Below are 12,414 nucleotides of genomic sequence, written 5' to 3' on the forward strand. Positions count from 1 at the left end.
AAACCGCCCCCTTAAGTAGACACTTTATTAAATCTCCACACTAACGTACTATACTTAAAATAACCCTTATCTTTGTTTTAAAGCTAGTTTAGTGGTTTAAGGCAGACATTTTTTTTTTATATATAAATATACATATGTGTACATACATATATGCACATATATATACATATATATATACATACGTATATGTGTGATCGTTTATGTATATTCATGTTTATTTAATTTATTTGTTTATTTTCTATTGTTTTTGTTAGTTTTAAAACTATTTTATATCGCTATCCTAGAGTAAATTTTATTTTGTGAACACAGTTATTTGCTATTTCTCTTCTACAGTTTAATAGATTTTGGGGTTCTTTAAAGTACAGGATAGCAAATTTTTCATGAAGGCATAATTTACATGGGTCATCTAAATGCCTACACGTGGTAGCTTGTCTTATTATTTTCCATTCGACTACCGGCGAATGTCCGCTTTCTTTGAGTTTCCAGTATTTATTCGCTAGTGTTGTTTTTATACGGTGTTTTTTATTGTTGAATGTACTTTTGTGGTCATAGTATCGGGTTTTGAAATCTAAGGAAGTCATGCCTATGTAATATTTCTTGTTTTTCGAGTTTTCTTTTGCAAATATTGTTGCCTGATAAACTACGCTTTTTGTTAGACATTTATTTTGAACTGGGCAAAGTGTGTGGTGTCTACAGTTGCATTTATTTTGTTCGTTATTAGTATTTTTATTCATGGTATGGTTGTTCTTATCCGAGGTTGGTTTGTTATTATTATTATTATTTCTGCTAGTGTTAGTTTTATTTTTGTCATGGTGTCTACTTTTTTTATTGTTTATTTTGTTGTTGTTTACATTGTTTTTATTTAGTATTTTGTTATTATGTGCTTTAATTATCATCTCTAAATTTTTGCAACAACTGTAGGATAACTTTAAGGTATTTTTATTGAAGATTTTGTGTAAGGGGTTGGTTGCGGGAAAGTGTTTTTCAATAAGATCTAGAAATTTCTTGCCAAGTTTTGTTTTTAACATTTGATTGTATGGGGCCGTATACCAGATTATAGTTCTTTTTCTTCTATTTTTAATTTTATTATAGTTATTGGTGTTTTGTTGCTTATATTTGATATCGATATTTTTGTATCCACTATTTTTTAGGGCTGTTTCGTAGATATTGGTTGACCTGTTAAATGCATTTTCATTGCTTGAGTTATTACTGAGTCTACTTACGATCGAGTTAGGAATGTGTTTTATAATTGATGGTGGGTGATTGGACTTAGGGTTTACATAAATTGAAGTAGCGTTATCTTTTAAGTATGGTTCATATGTGTTTTTATCTAAGTTTAACGTGATGTCCAGGAAGTTTGTTATTTTTATGTTAGCTGATACGTCTGATTTTAGGCATAATTTTTTCATTTCCTTGTGTATGATTTTCTTAAAGTTTTCTCACTTGACTTTGTTGGAGTTTTTTATTATAGCTAGTCCGTCATCTCTATATAGGCCGATATCCGTAGTATCGAATATGCTTGTGAGGGTATATAGAATGAATAATCCCACAAGATCTGATGCCTCTGCAGAATCCCTGGCACCCATCGCCAAATCAAACGAATTTTTCATTTTAGTTTTTATCCATTGGTTATTGTTATTTATTAGAACTGATTTTCTACATTTTTTAATGATGTTGATTTCTTCCGAGGATATATCAGTGTATGCCTCGGCAAATTCTAGGGCAATGTTAAAAAGTTCTTTGAATATCGAGGGATAAAAGTCTATGATGTCAAACTGTATAAACGTACATTTATCTTTGTTTTCTATATTTTTAAACCAGGTGATTGCTAATAATCCCAGCACCTGCCTGATAAACCCAACTAAACCAGAAATAGGTAGAATTAGCAAAACTATACTCTTTAGAGTAAACAAACAAATCAAACAAGACCTAGAACTAAACAGTGGACTACCGAAGCAATCACCTGGTTTAAAAAAGATAGATTGAGAGAGGGAAAGGGAGAGATGGATAGAGAGAGATATTAAGAGAGGAAGAGAGAGGGGGAGAGAAACAGAAGGTGAACTACACTTCACCGTTTGTTTCCTCATTCAGTAGAGAAGAAATCTTTCGAGACTGAGGCAATTTTAATGTTTTGTTATTATCCAGAGTACCCCTTTTTTTTTGGGGGGGGGGCTAGATTTTCCTCACATTAGAAACCGACCGGGTTATCTGTACTTTCACTTAACAGATTAATAAATGAAAAACATATTGTAAAATTTGAATTTAACATGAAAATACTATTTTCAAAAATAGCATGATAACATAAGTGCATAAGTGCCACTTTAGGTACTCCTTGGGCGTTGAGTTCCATGGCGACCAGCATAATTATTTAATGGTCGCTCCCTTAGCCCCCCCTCCCTAGTCAAGGCTAATGCATGCGCATGTAACATTTTTTTATTTACTGACGTTGGCTTAGTAACTAAACGATTTATTGATAATTTTGTAACCCTTAAACACATGCCGGAAGATTTAAATTGGTTCATTATTGTTGTAATGAAAAAAAAAAAGTTTCATTCAACACAAAACCAAAAACACATATTAATGATAAAGGATTTATTATTGCATTCATTGAAATTTACTAATTTTTAAATAAAAAAGTAAAAAAAAAAAGTTATTAAAAAAATAGTTGCTTATGTGCGCATAAAAAACTTTTCTTTTTTTTTTTAGATTAGGTCCACCTTGGAATCACCCCCCCCCCAACCTCCAAATCTTAAGAACAGCTTCCGGAATAAACATCACTTTTGGATGGAGGGGGGGGATAATAAACACCATTGGCATTGGGGGGGGGGGTATTTAAAAAAAAAAAGTCGATAAAAGTCGTCATTTAAAAAGAAATTTAAAATCAAATGTTTGTAAAAGTGAGAAATTAATTATAAATGTTTAGTAACATTTTTCGGTGCTAATGCAGAGAGTGATCCGCGCTATTTTTTAAATCGTGTTTTTTTTTTTATTCCAACCAATCTTATATCGAAAAACAAAAAAAAACTCAAAAAGCAAGCGACAAACTTTTTTTTTGGCCTCATATAATAAAGAAAAAATGTGTTAATTAAAAAATTTGGAAGATAAACAAATGAATTATGTTTTTTTTTGTTTTTTTTTTACTTACTAAAAAGAAAATGAAATCTTTGGTCAATTCGTGGCTGTGAAATGAATCGAACTGGAAGTTCAGTTTTATCAACAGAACAGATTCGCACCACGGTTAAAAAATATATTTATTTTATTTAATATTTTAATAATTCGCGAGGTAAATTTATTTTAATAACATAAAAACATGCCTCGACTCTAAAGATGGGTTGTCTGAAAATTTCAAATAAATTGGTAACATAGAAATATGGTTTTATTCGTTTGGAACGAACCAAATTTACATTTTTATATATATAGATACACAAATATATATATATATATATATATATATATATATATATATATATATATACACACAAATATATATATATATATGCACACATATATATATACACATATATATACACATATATATATACACATATATATATATACACACATATATATACACATATATATATACACATATATATATATACACACACATATATATATATATATACATACACATATATATATATACACATATATATATATACACATATATATACACACATATATATATATATACACATATATATATATACACATATATATATACACATATATATATATATACACATATATATATATACACGCAAAAATATATATATATACAAAAGAAATATATATATATATATACATATATGTGTGTGCATAGTAGAGTTAGCTTTTTGTGCATCATGGTTAATCAGATAATAAAGTCTCAGTGGCGCCCCCTATTCCTTTGATGCTCTCCGCGGATGTTTTGGTTTAATGGTTAATGCAGCCATGTTTGCTTTGAAGAAACTCAACCTTTTAAAATTATGCTAACTGCTCATTTTGTCAGAAGTTATAAAATCTGATCTATTAATTGTTGCAACCGAATAGATCTTTCAGTTTATGCATAATTCAGAAGTGTCATTGTGCTTGTCATTTCAAAGGCGCTGGACAGTATGGTATGTTGGTCTTCTACATAAACTTCACGGTTATGGTATTGGTGGTAAAGTTTTTGGCAATATAAAGTCTTTTCTTTCTGATTAAAATTTGCAAGTAACTCTGGGTGGTGTATCTTTATTTTATTTTCTTATCAATGCCGGTATTCCTTAGGGCTCTATTCTAGGTCCAACACTGGTTCTTCTCTATATGAATAACCTTCCAGAGAATATTATTCAGAAAATTAACATTTATGCTGATGACACCACCTTCTATTCTGGAATTGCTTCTTGTCCATCTTCCCCGGATCAGTTGAAATATGTAGTTGATCTAGAAGTCGATCTGGATCCAGTTATAGATTAGAGTAAGAAATCACTTGCTTTGTTTAATCCAGTCAACTCGGCTATTGTCTTTCAATCATAGGTGTGTCCCCTTTCTTCCCGAGATTCTTATAGATGGCTCTACTTTTGATGAGAAATTGACTTTAAAACTTCTTGATCTTTCTCATCAAATCTTTCTTCGATTCCATATATTAAATCCGTTGCTCTTTCTGCTTCTCATAAATCGGTTCTCTATATCGTTCTAAACACTTTCTCACACATGAAGCTATTCCCTATCTCTACAAATCTACTGTCAGCCCATGTAAGGAGTATTGTTGTCCTATTTTGGCTGGTGAATCTGTGTCTCATTTGAAGGTTTTTGATAAATTGCAGAAACGTATCTGCCACCCCTTTTTCCTTCACTGCAACTTATCTCTCACAGACGTGATGTTGCTAATCTCAGTCTTTTTTATAAAGACTATTATGACATGTATTCTTCAGAATTCTATGATCTATTTTCTTGCTTCTTTTGTTCCAGCTTGTTTGACTCGTTGGTCTAGTGGTCTCTATCAACTCACTGTTTTAATACCTCATTGTAATATAGCTTTCAATTCCAGTAGCTTCTTTCCAAGGACTTCATGGTTGTGGAACTCTCTTCCTGCTCACTGCTTTCCTTCAGCTTTAGTCTTTTCAAGATTAAGGTCAATAGGTATTTCCTGTCTTTGCAATAATCAGCTTTCGTTCTTGTTAGATCCTTAGATCAAGTGGCTTCACACCTTGTCTCAAGCAATTTCCACAAAAGAAAATATTAAAGTAAAGAAACATTTTTTTTATTTTTAAAATCTCGTTTTGAAATGTTTTTAAAGTGTATTTACATTATTTGGCTTGATATCTTCGTCACCCTTCACTATAATAAAGATCAATGTGTATTTTACAAAAGCTCTGCCAGACCTCCTTAACTGAATTTTTTCAATGACTTTAGTTGACGATGGTCAAGTGGTTAACAACATGGATTGATAACCTAGGTGTTCAAAGGTCGAATCCAGTTCATTCCACAAAAATTGCTTTCACTTAGGATGTTGGCAATATTCACGTGGTCCATCCCATAAGTATGCAATGTCTTTCTAGAAAGAATTCTGACTAGAAAATATTAGGAAAACCAATACCAACAATAGAATCTTTGGACTCATATGATATGATGATCTGAAAAAATAAAAAAATGGAGTAGGAGAAAATAATTCCTTTCAATATCAACATATCTTTGTCTCCAATAATTTCCCCTTCTATTAACCATATGGCCCAACACTTTGGACAAGTATCAGCAGTGCGGTATGTCTGTAACCACAGATTATCCATCACTGTCACTGCCCCAGTGGAATGAAAAGAAAACAATCCAATTCCTTTTGGGGAATTTCTTTCTTTCCCTGATCCCAAAATAAGATATCATTGGTTGATGTATGAAGTCAATTTTTTTTTTCTTTTTTGTTCTGTTTTGTTGTTGTTGTTGTTGTTGTTGTTGTTGAGGAGGAGGAGGAGGAGCTCTTTATGATTTTTTTCTAATTCTTTTTCAACTATTTTTTTCTTCTGTACATATATTAACTCGCAATTTGATTGATGCATTTTTAGCTCTATCAATTTTAGGCAATTATGTTTCCACATGTTTACTTAAGTACACAAGAAGTAAAAGATTTCATGCAATAATGTAAAGTTGTCCTGGAACCGACACGTTGTAGCCTCAGTCGCAAAGAAGACAAAGAATAGAAAAGAACTTCAACTCGATTTTTTTTTTTTTGTAACAACATTAATTTCCTCGTTGTTATGGCCATGACGTCACTCATATGATCTAGGACGTTATTTAATTCTGTGCTCCACGTCTCTAACGTGATCTCGAACGTTATTCCCATCTCTAACGTGATCTTCTTTTTAAAGTTTTTATTTTTCCCTACCGATGACACCATTTTGCATGCATTTGCATACGTGCGTCTGCACTTTGTTATAATACTATATCTTATTAAATTCTATCCGTTTTATAAAGAATTTGACAATTTGTGTTATATGAATTCTTCGGATTACTGTTCTTATCTTCAGTGTTATTTTCACAACGTTTTGGCCAATGTAACCTTTGACCTTCTTCAGGTGTATTTTTGTGAATTTGCAAAGTTTTGAATGGAACCTTTATTTAATTCATGACGCTAGCATAATCTTGTTCCGTCAGCTATGACTGAGTGAAAGTCCTCAATAATTCGCAATTGTATTCTTAATATCATCCACACTGAGGATCGAACCGTTAACCTCCAAAAGAGAATCACTTACAAATGAATTTACCAAGTACATTATCCATTATGCCACGGGTTCTTAGTCTGAATTTTAGGAACCTTAAAACTATTCTTGTTTTTACATACACAATCATACTACTTATTACTATATCTCTATTATATAATAGGAACGCTGCATGTGTGTGAGTTCATTCCACATGGACTCCTAAACAGCTGGTCAGATTTTTTTTTTAATTTCACACAAATGTACTTTATGTGCCTCGCAGTGTTCTTAGCTTTTGTATCTGAATGTCTTCAATAGGTATCGATAATCGAAAAATATTCAATGAAAGAATGAACAGACGATTTGGATTAAAGTTAACGCCTTATACACTCAAACATCACAAATACATCTGAGAAGTTTTATTACCACACAAGTAGAAAGACCTGGAATATAAAATCAACAGTAGGTTCTCTGATATGACAAGGGTATGTTTAAAATGAATGTTTCTGTTTAGAGCTCAACTGAACTCGATTTTTGCATTTTAAACATTAATTCAAGCCATTATGTATAAAAATAATCTATAACAGTAGGTTCTCTACAGTGCAATGTAAACAACAATGTATTATGCTCTAAGTCACTGCGAGGAAGCATGTGAAGCTTCCTATCGCACTGCAGTGGGTCCCCAACTAAATCAATCAATTTGATTAAAAAAAAATGGTCGATTTCACTGATTTCAATGACAATAATATTTGTGAGCGTGAAACATTGGTTTATCCTCATTCAACCATGTTGGGCAATGTTGGACTTCTCTGCTACTCTATATTTCCAGATGATCGCCGTCACATTGAGTTCTCCCAATCTTGTCGTCCATACCATCTCAGATGACTCTGCACTCCCGCCGCAGATTTGCACATCTTGAAGCAGATGTGACATACAAATTGAGCAATTTCCATCGAGTTGACTTCCTCTGGAGGTTGAAGGGTATTCCTATGAACAATTACATGTCTCCTCAAACCAGCAGTAGACTTGCAAACTTTGCTGCATGTTAAACAGATCGTTTGGTTCGGACTAATAGGTGCAAAGTTGACCTGAACAGGAGTTTTGTGCGACTTTAGGTGGTTGATGTAGCCAGCTTTTGACAAAAGCACTCGTTCACAAGTGTTGCATTTCCAACTCTGTGTGTCATGGTTAAAACCATCAATTAAACCTTTGTGAAGCTCTTGCTTCAGATTGCTATGGGCCTGCTTCTTTTCTCTAGAGCATCACAACTTTCATATACAAGCTTTCGCCACTTCGGCCTTTGCAGAGTAAGTTCTTCCCATGTGTTGATGACGATTTGTAAGACTTTCAAATTATTCCTAGGCTTATATATATATATATATATATATATATATATATATATATATATATATATATATATGGCGGAAAGATTCCAGAGTTTGACAGAAAAATTTATGAGTTTGACAAGAAGGTTGAAAGGTTGTAAAAATAACACCCAAAGTGAAAACAGTAGTCTGAATAATGTAAATATTATGAATTATCAATCCTCATCTCAAAATTTCTGAGACAACATTTGACATTGTTTCTGAGACAAGGAATTATCATTTATATAATTTACTACTGGAAAAACAATGCCTCACGAAGGTCATAAAAAATCATAATACGAAGGTCATAAAAAGGGTGAAGTGATGTATTTACAGATTTGTGTTGGAGTAGAATTCATTTTATAGCATTTCATATGAAGATAGAGATAATAAGGCAGATTAAATCAAAGGAGACTTTTTTTTAGGAAAGAGGAGGGGGTCACCGCTTATCAAGGCCCGAATGCCATTTGAGGATAAGTGTTAATCAATATCAGTTGGTCAGTGAGACAACACCATGATTATCGATAATGGTGACAGTTTGTTTATTTAAGAGAGTGGCTCAACAGGAACTTGTTCACGTTAGACTTGAAAACGGCCATGTTATAGTCAGCTGGGAAGCATTCCAACGATACTGTGTTCCACAGACGTGTAGTTCAAGGAAAAACTTTTGCTTATGGAATTTACTTTTAGGCACAGATAGATAATGAAGGAAATTGTTAGCAATAGTAGATAGACAAGTGTCTGCTGCAAAATGGGACCATAGATAGAAGCTTAGTTAAGCAACTGCCAGTGAAGAAATTCAATGTAGGCAACAAGGATTTCTTTTCATTTTTATTACTAAGGTGTCACCATTTATCAAGGCCCAAAGCTACTTGAGTATAAGAGTTAATGAGATAAATAGATTTAAATCACAAAGAAAATTATGTAATGAACAAAATTTGATTACATATGAGGACAGTTCTCCTTCTTTATATCTATTTTTTTATTTGGAGGGTCACCACTTACCAAGGACCAGAGGCCACTCGAGGATAGGAATTGAGTGTTAGGTGGATGGTGAGACAAGATCAGTTATGGTGGAACTTGAGTAGAGCTAGATGATTTAAATGGACAATGTATCAGGAATTTACTCACATCAGACTTGAAGACGACCATGTTATAGTCAACCGGAAAGTAGACCAATGATATTGCGTTCCAAAAACGGATAGTTTTAAGAAAGAAACTCTGCTCATGGAATTTCTGTTTAGTTTTGGGCACAAATAGGAAGTGAGGAAAGTTGTTGGTGGTTGTTTCAGCTAGGCAAGTATTTGTTGTGAATGTTTTATGAGAAGGGACCATAGATTAGAGCTCAGTCAAACACCTACCATAAAAGTAACGATAGAAGGAGAGATAGACTTGCAATGCCTCTCCTTGGACAAGGTTCAACAAAGAGTCTCTAATCTAATAGGTCCTGCGCCGGCAGCCAAGCTCCAACTCCTGTTCCATTGTCACAATGTTGCATCCCTGTGCCTATTTTACTTTAATTTACTTTTACTGTTGTTTTTAATGGAATGTGCTCCGACGAACTCGCAGCACTTGTGGCAACTCAATCAGAATACCTCCAACTAGCCTGGCCAGCTGCAAAATCTCACCCCTTCACTGTAAAAGTTTCTAGATGACAGACAGCTTTCTACTCGAACAATTTCTTCCCTCGAACTGCTAGACTTTGGAATTCCTTCCCTGTTTTCTGCTTCCTGGTTGTACTAACATGCAAAAATTTTAATGAAATGGGAGCAGACATCTCGTTTTTCAACTCCTTGCATCAGGAGTCTCCAAAATTTTGAATGGGGGCCGATATTGCTGACTTTTAGAACTATGCAGGGCAAAAAAACAATAAAAAACAACAAAAAACAAAACATGACCTGGACATATTTTATACTGTTTTGTTAATTAGTTTTACTTTTTAGTGAAACTGATTTTCCAAAACTTCATTCTTGTAATCATTTTATGAACAAAAAGAGAAACTATCACACTATTTTCACACATTTCCATTTAAAAAAATTTTCATGAATATTTTCACATTTTCCATAAGAGATCCACAGGCTGGATTAAAGACTTTGGCAGGTCGTAGCTTGGAGACCGCTGCCATGCTCAGTGATCCTGTAAGCATCGTCCCAAATAGTCTCTTACATCCAAGTGGCAATATGCCGGGATTAAGATGAACAAGAGTAAAAAAAAAAAAAAGTATTCATTATCATTGGATTTGAAGACGACTGTGTCATCTACAGGAAAGCAGTCCCATGGTAATGTAAGATCTTTTTTCTTTTCTTGATATATATCAGGTTGACAAGAAAGTTCTTGCAGTTTTTAACTTTTAAATTCAGATGAACATATTTTGGCTCAAACAAAATTGTATTTACCAAAATAAGCACCATCAGAATCAACGCACTTTTGCCAACGCAAAACAAGTGTATTTATGCCAGTAATGTAAAACTTTTATGTTCTGGTGGCGATTTAGGTTTTTGATATTGTTTAGGCTTTTGAAGCATTTCTCACACAGAAAGTTGTCCAGATGCTTGAAAAAGTGGTAGTCCCTAGGTGAGAGGCCTAGAGAGTATGGTGGATGAGGCAGTTTTGTAGCCTGATTCATTCAACTGCTGCAGGGTCGGTCTAGCAACGTGCAGTCGGGCACTGTTATGGAGGAGAATTGGGTCTTTTCTGTTGACTAATGCTAGGTGTTGTTGTTGATATTTCTGATGCATTTCATCTATTTGTTGACAGTCCTTCACCGTTGTAAAGGTTTCACCTGCATTTAAAAGACTAATGGATGAGACTGGTCACAGACCAACAAACAGTCAGCATGACCTTTGGGTACAACTCTGGCTTTGGGAAGTGTCGTCGGGTTTCGTTGGCATCTAACCACCGAGCTGAGCATCACTGGTTGTCATAAAGAACCCACTTTCATCGCACTTCACAACCTGGTTGAGAAACGGGTCGTTCTTGTTGCATAAAAGAAGGGAAGATGACACTTCATAATGGTGTTTCTTTTTGTTGTCATTCAATTCATGAGGTAACCACATTATCAAGATTTTTATCTTTCCAATATCTTTCAAGTGGTTGGAAATTGTTGTATACGTTACGTCTAATTCAGAAGCAAGTTCTCGAACATTTGTGCATGAATTAGCTTCAACCAAGGCTTTCAATTGACTGCTGTCAACATCCAATAGCTGACCACTACGCTCATCATCTTCAAGACTCTTGTTACCACCACAAAATTTCTTAAACCACCATTGTGCTGTGTGTTCAGTAGTGGTTCCTAGGCCAAACGCTTCGTTGATATCGCAATCTGTTGAGCAGCTTTTCGACCTAGCTTGAATTGAAATAAGAAAATTGTGGAAATTTCCTTTTTTTCCATCTAGTATTTAATATTCTGAAAAGAAGACATAATTGTTTTAAAAATATTGTAATTTAAATTGAGAAACGGGTCGTTCTTGTTGCGTAAAAGAAAGGAAAATGACACTTCATAACGGTGTTTGTTTTGGTTATCGTTCAATTTGTGAGGCACCCATTTATCAAGTTTTTTGTCTTTCCAGTCTCTATCAAGTGGTTGGAAATCATTGTATACTAATTCAGAAGCAAATTCTCGAATGGTTATACATGGATTGGCTTAATTGATCTTAATTGATTGATGTCAACATCTGATGGCCGACCACTACACTCATCCTCTTCAAGACTCTTGTCGCCGCCACGAAATTTCTTAAACCACCATTGTGCTGTACATTCAATAGTGGTTCACTTCTTTGTTTAAAAAACCATTCGGTGAAAGTGACGTCAGGCAAATTTTAAGATACAGATGATCAACATTGTATATGATGTAGGTTTTTTTTTTTTTAAAAGCAAATATTAAAATAGAAGTTTTGATAAATTTCTACTTGGTTTCCACCTTACGATTTTCCTTTAAAATTACGATTTTTTCGGTTTTCGGGTATGTTGAAAACGAATATCGCATGTAAATTTTCCACAATTAATTAGTTTTCTCGATATTAAGCAATGTAATTCCTTATGTTAAAAGTGGTGGCCATTGTTGTACGCACAAGCGTGCATATTTTTGGCATAATTAATATACTCACTATTACATACCTAGCTATAACATATACTGACCCAACGGGTCACGGGTAGTCTAGTATATATATTCTTGGAAGTTTTTAACCTTTAAAACTATACAAAAAAAATTTATTTTTTATCATTCGTTAGAAAACTATTTATTCAATAAGTCATTCAATCACCTGCAATCACTGCAGTAACTTGCTCTCTCGAATTCACTATAGTACCAGTAATAATTTATTTTTTAAGGGATCGTCAGTTGTTTACCATGAAACACTGTTTCAGGGATTTAAAAACAAAACAGTATATTACAT

Source organism: Euprymna scolopes, chromosome 1 (genome assembly GCF_053919585.1).
Source record: "Euprymna scolopes isolate OS-2025 chromosome 1, ASM5391958v1, whole genome shotgun sequence".
Taxonomy (NCBI): domain Eukaryota; kingdom Metazoa; phylum Mollusca; class Cephalopoda; order Sepiida; family Sepiolidae; genus Euprymna; species Euprymna scolopes.